Consider the following 10289-nt stretch of genomic DNA (forward strand, 5'->3'; position numbering starts at 1 on the left):
TGTTTTTATTTAATAATGAAATGCATTTTACTTGCACCATTCTCTTACACATTTTCAATGGCACTATTGCTATTTATTTGTACGTCTTATTGTATGTGCGGCTTGTATGTAATATTCTGCATATGCCAAATAAATCTATTACATCTCGGGGACATGTGAGGCTCGACTCTCTTTTTGGTTATTGCTGTGATTTCCTCATACTGCAGCTCTCGTGTCTCTGGTTCAAATTTAAATATTCTGAAAATGTTATCACTCAGGCAACAGTGCACTGTATGTGTGTGTTTGTGTGTTTGTGTGTGTGTGTGTGTGTGTGTGTGTGTGTGTGTGTGTGTGTGTGTGTCTCTGTGTGTGTTTGCAGTGACATGTTAGAAAAGTGTGTATCCAACCGCCCCCCACCACACTCTTTTCTGAAAAAAACAGATGATAATTCGGACCGTGCAGGTTTTTAACGCGCCGTGACCGCGCGCTCCACGCGGCCTCATTGATGAACGTGCTGTCACAGGCCGACCTGCGCGAGCGCACCGAGTGTTTCAGTTCCCATGCTGCCCCTCGGTCTGCAGCCTGCAGCCGGCGGGACGGTGCATTAACCGGACACTGCGGGCACACACAAACACAACAAAACAAACACACACACACACACACACACACACACACACACACACACACACACACACACACACACACACACACACACACACACACGTCTGATTTATCCTCTGACTGTCTTTATTTGGCTTATCATTTGTATGACTCTCTCCTGGTGCATGTTAGTCCAACATCATTCACAACATCCCAGATCCTATTTACTATACTAACAAGCATTATAACACTAAATATAAATATACAAATAAATAGCCAATGCTTAAAATAAGAATGTGCACACATATAGGCCTGTATAGTAAATAAGCCATCATAATAAACACTTTAAACCCATGATCTGCTTAAAAATATTTGGATTATTATTTTTGACTTTTCATGTATTCATTTAATATCCAGATTGAAAGGGGCTTAATTCTAGCCATATTTTATTTTAAGGGTCTGTAATTCCATATATGTTTTTCTAAAACAATCTTTTAAGATAAAATAAAATGCAGTTTGGTCATATTTAAATAGTTGCCTAATTGCCATCATTAAAAAAAGCTTCATTTAGATCTGAAATTATTTTTCATTTATTATTTTCAACTTCATACAGAGTTTATCTTGAATTGTTTAACTATAAGGAAATGTGAATGATGTGCTAGATATCATATAAAGGGTTCATAAGCAAAGGAATATGACATTATGCACCTATATATACAACAAATAAATCATTACTGTTCCCGGTCCAATTTAGAGTCTTTTGTTGCTCTTTAGACTTGTATTGCATCAGTAGATGATTATGGATGAACGTCTTGGTTCTAAAAACACCTTTCCTGTCATGAAGAGAAGAGGAAATCCAGAAAGTAAACCGCAGCGGACCACTGAGAGGAATTACAAGTGGGGCTAATCCTCCACACTGATTCAGGGGTAATCCCTCTAATCTCTGGCTCAGGGGATTATCCATCTGTGACAGAAACAAATTAAAGGGATTTACTGAAGAGTAATTTAACAACTTCAGTCGATGCATATTTAAACTGTAACCTTTGCTGTGGCCACTTGAAGGTCACTGCATGATTTATAATGTTGAATAGTTATTTTTAATTCATTAAGAAATATTTTACATACTTATTTCTATACATTTCCGTGACTGTTTACTTTAATGAAAGGTCAAATGTTAGATGATGTCCTCTGTAATATTTTCTGGAATTGGGATATTTAAAAAAATATTGACTATCATTACACAATCAAAATGTTGGGTTGACATTTTAGGGTTGAATATCTAGACACATGCCGAGTATTTTCCAGCCGATTTATACATCTGGCAGAGCAGTGATTATTTTAAACAACATTTAGACAAACATTCACAGTATTTGGAGGTCATATTTACACAAAATGAAATTAAAAATGAATGATCCCATCTTTAGTTCAAATGGTTGTGCTGAAGGAACTTGGGCTTATGAGTTCACTTTTCTATACTTGGGGTAAATGTTCAGGTTGTTCCAGTTCTTAGGTTGGTTCTTAATAATTCATGGTATCTATTATGAAGTGCTCAACGCGCTTTACATTCCACATGTCAGTGAGGATGAACTAAAGGTTCTTACTTTATATTTTACAGTCTTTGAATGGGCGTCCTATTTAAATTAATATCAGAACGAATCCTGATTAAACACTGCAAAGTGAGAGGAAAGCTTTGTGGGTCTCAGAGACCAACATGCATGTGTTCACTCATAACTGAATAAAACCACGATTCTTGCCATTTACATCCAATATCAATTATTAATGCCCTGTACAGTACTCTGCCAGTGTTCTGCACCTGTATACTGTACCTGGCGTTCTAACAAAGTGGAGACTGAGGGCATCGCATGTTCCAGAGTAGTGTCCTGTCACAGGCCAGGAAATAATGAAGTTTAAAAAATCCAAAATATGATTCTGGTGTTAAACCAGAATCATTCCCTAACTTTAACCCTACCATTATTGTTATGAGCAGATATTGCAAAATAAAGTATTTCTTACAAAAAAAGTATTGAATATAATCCTTTAACCACATTGTTCTCTGGTGTTAGGATAGTGCAACCTTTTAGAGAACTATTCTAAATGATATGATTGCTATTTTGGCAAGGAAGCCAGTGTAGACTGTGAGTGGACATGATGTCTCAGGGGTCAAAGACACAGACATTGCCCCCTGACCCGTGCACCTAGTTTTCTTTGCACTATAAGAATGTTTGTCCCACTGCTTCCTGCTTTCACATAATGACAGGTGGTTCCAGCCACATGTGTCTTTGTCCTGCAGTGAGCACCGTCTCCTGGGGGCCGCTGTGTCCCCTGCAGCCTAATGACAGAGATAAAAGGGGGGCACCGTCCCTCTGGAACTGATAACTGCTGGACTTTGACGGAAATCTGCACCCAAGCAGACACACTGTCCGATCGTCCCCACACACCTGTTCACTGAACACACACTCTGGTGAAGCTGCTCTGCCTCTCTGTGCCACACTGGAGCAGAGACACACACACACACACACACACACACACACACACACACACACACACACACACACACACACACACACACACACACACACACACACACACACACACACACACACACACACACACACACACACACACACACACACACACACACACACACACACACACACACACACACACACACACACACACACACACACACAGTGGTGTAAGCAGGTCACCGGGGGTCAGTGTGTGAGCGGCTCCTGAGCTCCGGGAGGCCTGGGAACCCCACCACATGCAGGCAGGCAGGCCGCAGAGCGCAGGATAGACGTCAGGACGCTCTGCAGGGACACACACATTAACACTCTGAGGAGGGGAATGAGAGCACTTTGTTCATTTCAAGGGCAACACATCACAGCTTCACTAATGACGGGTCAGGCCGTTAGCTCCATTCCACACAGCTTAGTGTAGCACATAGAGCTGGTACATACTTACATAGGTCAAATGTATTATTAGGCCAAAATCACATTTTTGGTTCAAGAATAGTTTACACCAGTTGAAAAAACACCAATTGTCTAATACACCAACTCATAAATCTTAAAAAAGGAAAAAAGTTAGATCTTACACAGGCTCCGCCCTCTACTGGACTCTATGGGTACTACCTCTTAACCATACTATGCGAGCATTCACCTACTGAGATATCTATAAACGTAGCCGGCCCCTCGGGGCGGGCCTACCTGAATGCGTGTGCAAGCCCACCGTATATAAGGCGGCCTCGCCTCCCGTTCCCGTCATCTTTTTCTCTTCAGCGAGCGAGCAACAACTGAAGCAGAGAAAGTCTGAAAGAAGAAGAAAGAGTTATCATACCTTCATGGAGTCACCACTTCTAGAGACCCGGGCCTGTCCTTCGTGTCCTGGCTTAATAGCGGGCGCCGATCCCCACCACCTCTGCTTCGAGTGTTTGGGGGACCAGAATATGGCCGAGGCGGTGCCATTCACCTTCGCCATTCCAGCGGGGCGGATGGCTCCGTTTGCCGGGGAGGAGGATGAGGGCTATACAGTTAAATGGCTTTAGTCTTCCACCCCATACTGGGGACAGGGAGGCTTTATTGCACCTCCTCTGCCCAGTTTGTCCACTGGCATGTTATGTAGGGCGCACGACTTCCATTAGGCGCACTGAACAGCTGTTCAGCTGAACAGAGTTTCTACACGGACCACTATTGCGGTAAGCATGTTGTAACTTCCGGTTGTTGTTGTCATCTCCGGGTATCCCGTGTGCCTGTTCTGTTGCTGATAGCTTATTATCTTAACTTAATCGATCGTTTTAAAACTCTTGATCACGGCAACTGCCTGATGTTGTAATCACACGTTACTACAGCTTAAGCACTCACAAACTCTCCTTCTCTCAGCGACTGTAACTCCACAGTTGCCTACACTCTTTTCGGGTTTGCTAACGGTAGCTACTTTAGCTTGATAGCTAGCCATGGCTCTTTCCCCACCCTCGGGTGCTATTTCCTGCTCTAACTGTCTCATGTTTGGTTACTTCCCTACCTCCTTTACTGGTACCGATACATGTGTTAAATGTAGTATAGTTGTTAGGTTGGAGGCGGGAATCATAGCCATAGAAGCCCGGCTCCGCATCTTAGAAAATAACTCAGCTACAGTAAAGCCCATGTTAGCCGGTGCGGACCGGCAAAAGGTAGCTCCTCTTAGCCGTCCCCCGGCAACTCCCGAGCAGCAGGGAGATTGGGTGACTCTTCAGAAGGGGCATAACGCGAAACCCGCAGGTCCCCACCAACCTGTTCACGTATCTAACAGATATTCCCCACTCAGCGAGACACCCGCTGAGAAGCCAACTCTGGTTATTGGTAGCTCTATTATGAGACACGTGAATTTAGAGACCGAAGCGTCCACAGTCACATGCATTCCGGGGGCCAGAGCGGGCGACGTTGAGGCGCATCTTAGACTGCTGGCTAAAAAATAAACGTAAATACAGTAGGGTTGTTATTCACGTCGGTGGTAATGATGTTCGTTTACGCCAATCAGAATGCACCAAACTTAATGTGGCGTCGGTGTGTAGTTATGCTAAAACAATGTCGGACACCGTAATCTTCTCTGGTCCCCTCCCCAATCTGATCAATGATGACATGTATAGCCGCATGTCATCATTTCAGCGCTGGTTGTCTTGGTGGTGCCCAGCAAACAATGTGGGCTTCGTAAATAATTGGACAGCCTTCTGGGGAAAACCTGGTCTGATTAAGAGAGACGGCATTCATCCTACTTTGGAAGGTGCAAATCTCATTTCGGCAAACATTTCAGGGCTTTGTGGACTTAATCCATGACAAACTGGAGTTGAGACCAGGAGGCAGAGTCGCAGTCTGACACACTTCTCTGCGCTCTCTCCTAGGCAGTCATCCATAGGAATCCCGAACCCAATAAAATACCCAATATTAACGGTGTGTGTGTCTGCCCAAGGACAATTTAAGGTAAAACCTAATAGAGGTGTCATACATAATAACCTAGTAAATGTAACAACTACTACAGTGCAACAAAACAGGAAGATTAAATGTGGTCTCTTAAACATAAGATCTCTAGCATCTAAAGCAATATTGGTAAATGATTTAATATCAGATTATAATATATATATATATGTCTCACTGAAACTTGGTTGAGACATATGTCAGCATAAATGAGGCCACTCCACCCAGCCATATCAATACTCATATTGCCCGAGGCACGGGCCGAGGAGGTGGAGTTGCAGCAATCTTTGACTCAAGTTTACTTATCAATATTAAACAAAAATTAAATTATACCTCCTTTGAAAGCCTCGTTTTTAGTCTTACGCATCCGACCTGGAAAACTTTGCAGCCAATCTTATTTGTTACAGTGTACCGTGCACCAGGTCCTTATTCAGAATTCTTATCAGAATTCTCTGAGTTTTTATCAACTTTGGTACTTAAAACAGATAAAGTAATTATTGTAGGTGACTTTAATATTCATGTTGACGATGATAAAAATAACCTTACTGTAGCATTTAACTCTATATTAGATTCTGTTGGTTTCTGTCAGAGTGTAAATAAACCAACCCACTGCTATAATCACGCTCTTGACCTTGTTCTGACTTATGGTATTGAAATTGAGCAACTATTAGTCGAACCGCATAATCCTGCTTTATCCGACCATTTCTTAGTAACTTTTGAAGTACTGTTACTCGACTACAAAGCATTAGCCAAAAGCTCCTGCAGCAGAAACCTATCTGTTAGTGCTATAGCCAAATTTAAGGAAGAGATTCCACCAATACTTAACTCGATAGCATGTCTGCATGTAAGGGAGGAAACTTAGAAAAAATGTACACCACCCCAAATTGATCATGTTGTTGATAGTGCTACAGATGCGCTGCGAGTAAAATTAGACTCTCTTGCTCCTTTGAAAAAGAAGAAAATAAAACAACATAGACTAGCTACATGGCATAATACCGAAACCCGCAAAATAAAGCAAGAGTCGAGCCAACTTGAAAGGATATGGCGTTCCACTAAACTTGAAGAATCTCGTTTAATTTGGCATATTACTCTCAATGAATATAAGAAAGCACTGCGTAAAGCGAGAGCGGCCTACTACTCTTCATTAATAGAGGAGAATAAGAATAATGAAAGATTTCTTTTCAGCACTGTAGCCAGGCTGACAGAGAGCCACAGCTCGACTGAGCCTTCTATTCCCATAGCACTCAGTAGTAATGATTTTATGTGCTTTTTTAACGATAAAATTGTTACTCTTAGAAACAAAATCAATGACCTCTTGCCTTTGACCAGTATAGTGTTATCAACAGCTCCCGGAAACGTAAGTTCTAATATTACACTAGATAGTAAACTAGAATGCTTTTCAGCCATAAACCTTGAACAATTAAATTCAATGATTCTCTCTTCTAAACCATCAACGTGTATCTTAGACCCGATTCCAACTAAGCTGTTAAAAGAAGTTTTTCCATTAATTAGCACTTCTTTATTAAATATTATGAATATTTCTTTATTATCAGGCTATGTTCCACAATCATTCAAAGTAGCAGTGATAACACCGCTTCTTAAAAAGCACAACCTCGATCCAGAGGTTTTAGCCAACTATAGACCTATTTCTAATCTCCCATTCCTCTCAAAAGTTCTTGAGAAAGCAGTCGCAAAACAGCTGTGTGATTACTTAAAAAACTATGATTTATTTGAAGATTTTCAGTCCGGCTTTAGAACACATCATAGCACAGAGACAGCTCTGGTTAAAGTCACAAATGACATTCTAATAGCCTCAGACAAGGGACTTGTCTCTATTCTTGTCTTGCTCGATCTTAGTGCTGCATTTGATACTATCGACCATGATATCCTATTGCAAAGACTAGAGCACTTAGTTTGCATACAGGGAACTGCTTTAGGCTGGTTTAGGTCCTATCTATCTGAACGCTCTCAGTTTGTACGTGTCAACGATGAATCTTCCATGCAAACCAAAGTTAGCCATGGAGTGCCAAAGGGCTCAGTGCTTGGACCTATTTTGTTCACACTATATATGCTTCCGTTAGGCAATATTATAAGGAATCATTCTGTAAACTTTCATTGTTATGCGGATGATACTCAACTATATTTATCCATCAAGCCTGATGAAATTAATCATCTAAATAAAATTGAAGACTGCCTCAAGGACTTAAAAACGTGGATGACCTTAAATGTTTTGATGTTAAACATGACCAAAACTGAAGTTATTGTACCTGGCCCGAAGAATCTACGAAACAAATTATCTAAAGATATACTAACTATGGATGGCATTAATTTGGCCTCCAGTGAGACTGTAAGGAATCTTGGTGTTATATTTGATCAGGATTTATCCTTTAACACCCACATAAAATCAATTTCAAGGACCGCCTACTTCCATCTACGTAACATTGCAAAAATCAGGCATATCTTGCCTCAAAACGATGCAGAGAAACTAGTCCATGCATTTGTTACTTCAAGGCTGGATTATTGTAACTCCTTATTATCAGGGTGTACCAAGAAGTTAGTCAAGTCGCTTCAGTTGATTCAAAATGCTGCAGCTCGTGTATTAACCAGAGTTAGGAAAAGGGACCACATTACTCCTGTTCTGGCTACACTGGCTCCCTATAGAACACAGGATAGAATTAAAAATTCTTCTTCTCGCCTACAAAGCCCTTAATGGGCAGGTGCCATCTTACCTTAAAGAACTCATTATACCCTATTGTCCTACTAGGGCATTGCGTTCCAAGAATGCAGGGTTGTTGGTTGTTCCTAGAGTCTCTAAAAGTACAATGGGAGCCAGAGCCTTTTCTTATCAAGCTCCACTTTTGTGGAATCAGCTTCCAGTTTGTGTTCGGGCGGCAGACACCCTATCCGTTTTTAAGAGTGCGCTTAAGACCTTCCTTTTTGATAAAGCTTATAGTTAGGGCTGATTAGATTCAGCCCCTAGTTTTGCTGATATAGGCTTAGTTTGTCGGGGGACATCTTACTTCTTCCTTCTCTCTGTCTATACCTGTGTACTCTCATGTTCCGATTAACCCAGCTTCCCCAAATGTCTTTCTTTTTGGTGTCTATATACGCCGGGATCCGGAGTCATGGATGATCCTGCGGTCCTGTGTCATGGATTGCGAGTCCTGGATCTTGAGTCGTGGCTGTGGTCCGGGATCATAAGTCCTGGATGGATATCCTCGTGGATTCATCTTCCTATTATACACACATGCATTTCCAAACATTTGGACTACCTATGTTGCAAATGTATTATCTTTTCAATTTATACACGGCATCTATTGCACGTCTGTCCGTCCTGGGAGAGGGATCCCTCCTCTGTTGCTCTCCCTGAGGTTTCTCCCATTTTTCCCTTTAAACTGTGGGTTTTCTCTGGAAGTTTTTACTTGTATGATGTGAGGGTCTAAGGACAGAGGGTGTCATATTGTCATACTGATATTCTGTACAAACTGTGAAGTCCACTGAGACAAATGTAACATTTGTGATATTGGGCTATATAAATAAACATTGATTGATTGATTGATTGACTGTTGGGATGGTGTGGCCGGTAAAGCTCTGTCCAAGAAACGCCTGACAGGATGGCTCTGTGAGTGCATTTCACATGCCTACGGACAGGCGTGGAGAGCCTTCCCCATGGGGGTCCGTGCACACTCTACACGTGGCATGGCTGTATCAACAGCCTTGTTCAGCGGTGTGAGTGTAGAAGATATATGCACGGCGGCGTTTAGGCCCCTTCATAAGGTTTTATATTTTGGACATGTCTGGCTCCTTTTCATCGTTTGTGCTTGCTGGGGAAACACAGGACTGGTGAGGGGGGGCTGTGGGTCAGTAGGTATCTGACCCCCCCTGGACATAATGCACTTATGTTTTCCCATGCTCCTTAGGGACCCGGGACACATGGTGCACGGTAAGCCCCATGCAGAGCTGGAGAGCCTTCCTCACTATTTTTTATGCACACTCTTCATGAGGTAAGCGTGTTTGAGTGTGCTATACCAGCCAAGTAAACTGCGGCCCCGACTTCTCCACGGCCACAGCCGGAGGAGAAGAAGTGGCGGTGCAGTTGCTGTTAACCAAAAGCCAGTCAGGGGCAGTGTGATGGGTCGATGTTGTTGGACGACAGGGCGTTTATGGATCAGGGCTCTGCCCACTGTACCCATAGAGTCCAGTAGAGGGCGGAGCCTGTGTGAGATATAACGGAGGGTTACGTATTGTAACCCTAGTTATATAAGCACAGGCGGAGCCCTCCACTTGGGGCCCTGTCTGTCCTATGCCGCTCGCTGAAGAGAGTGTAGGATGACAGTCAGGAGGCGAGGCCGCCTTATGGTGGGCTTACGCACGCATTCAGGTAGGCCCGCCCCGAGGGGTAGGCTACGTTTATAGATATCTCAGTAGGGGAATGCTCACATGGTATGGTTACAAGGTAGTACCCATAGAGTCCAGTAGAGGGCTCCGCCTGTGCTTACATAACTAGGGTTACAATACATAACCCCTCGTTTTCACCAAAGTTCTTTACAAAGAGATTTAATACCCAATTAAATAATGTAACTTTATTGCCAAAAGCATAAATTATCTTGACATCACACAAACAGCATGGCACAGACATTTAGAAGCAGGTAAAAGAAAAGAGAGGCCTGTTTTAAAGGGATGGAGGGATGATTTCACTTTTAATGGCTAATTCTTCAATTTATGGCCAAGAACTTAATATGCTATACCCATACCCCAAAA

At 42.5% G+C, this 10289-nt stretch overlaps 1 long non-coding RNA gene across 1 annotated transcript; it reads right to left on the minus strand.

Moving 5' to 3' along the window:
- Positions 1-1717: 1717 nt before the first annotated feature.
- On the minus strand, positions 1718-9745 carry LOC307017829. Its single transcript, XR_013802267.1, has 2 exons — positions 3916-9745; positions 1718-3389 (listed from the first exon to the last, which is right to left on the minus strand). It is a non-coding gene; the product is annotated as an uncharacterized lncRNA (long non-coding RNA).
- Positions 9746-10289: the final 544 nt, after the last annotated feature.

The sequence above is a fragment of the Notothenia rossii genome, assembly GCF_949606895.1.
Source record: "Notothenia rossii genome assembly, chromosome: 9".
Taxonomy (NCBI): Eukaryota; Metazoa; Chordata; class Actinopteri; order Perciformes; family Nototheniidae; genus Notothenia; species Notothenia rossii.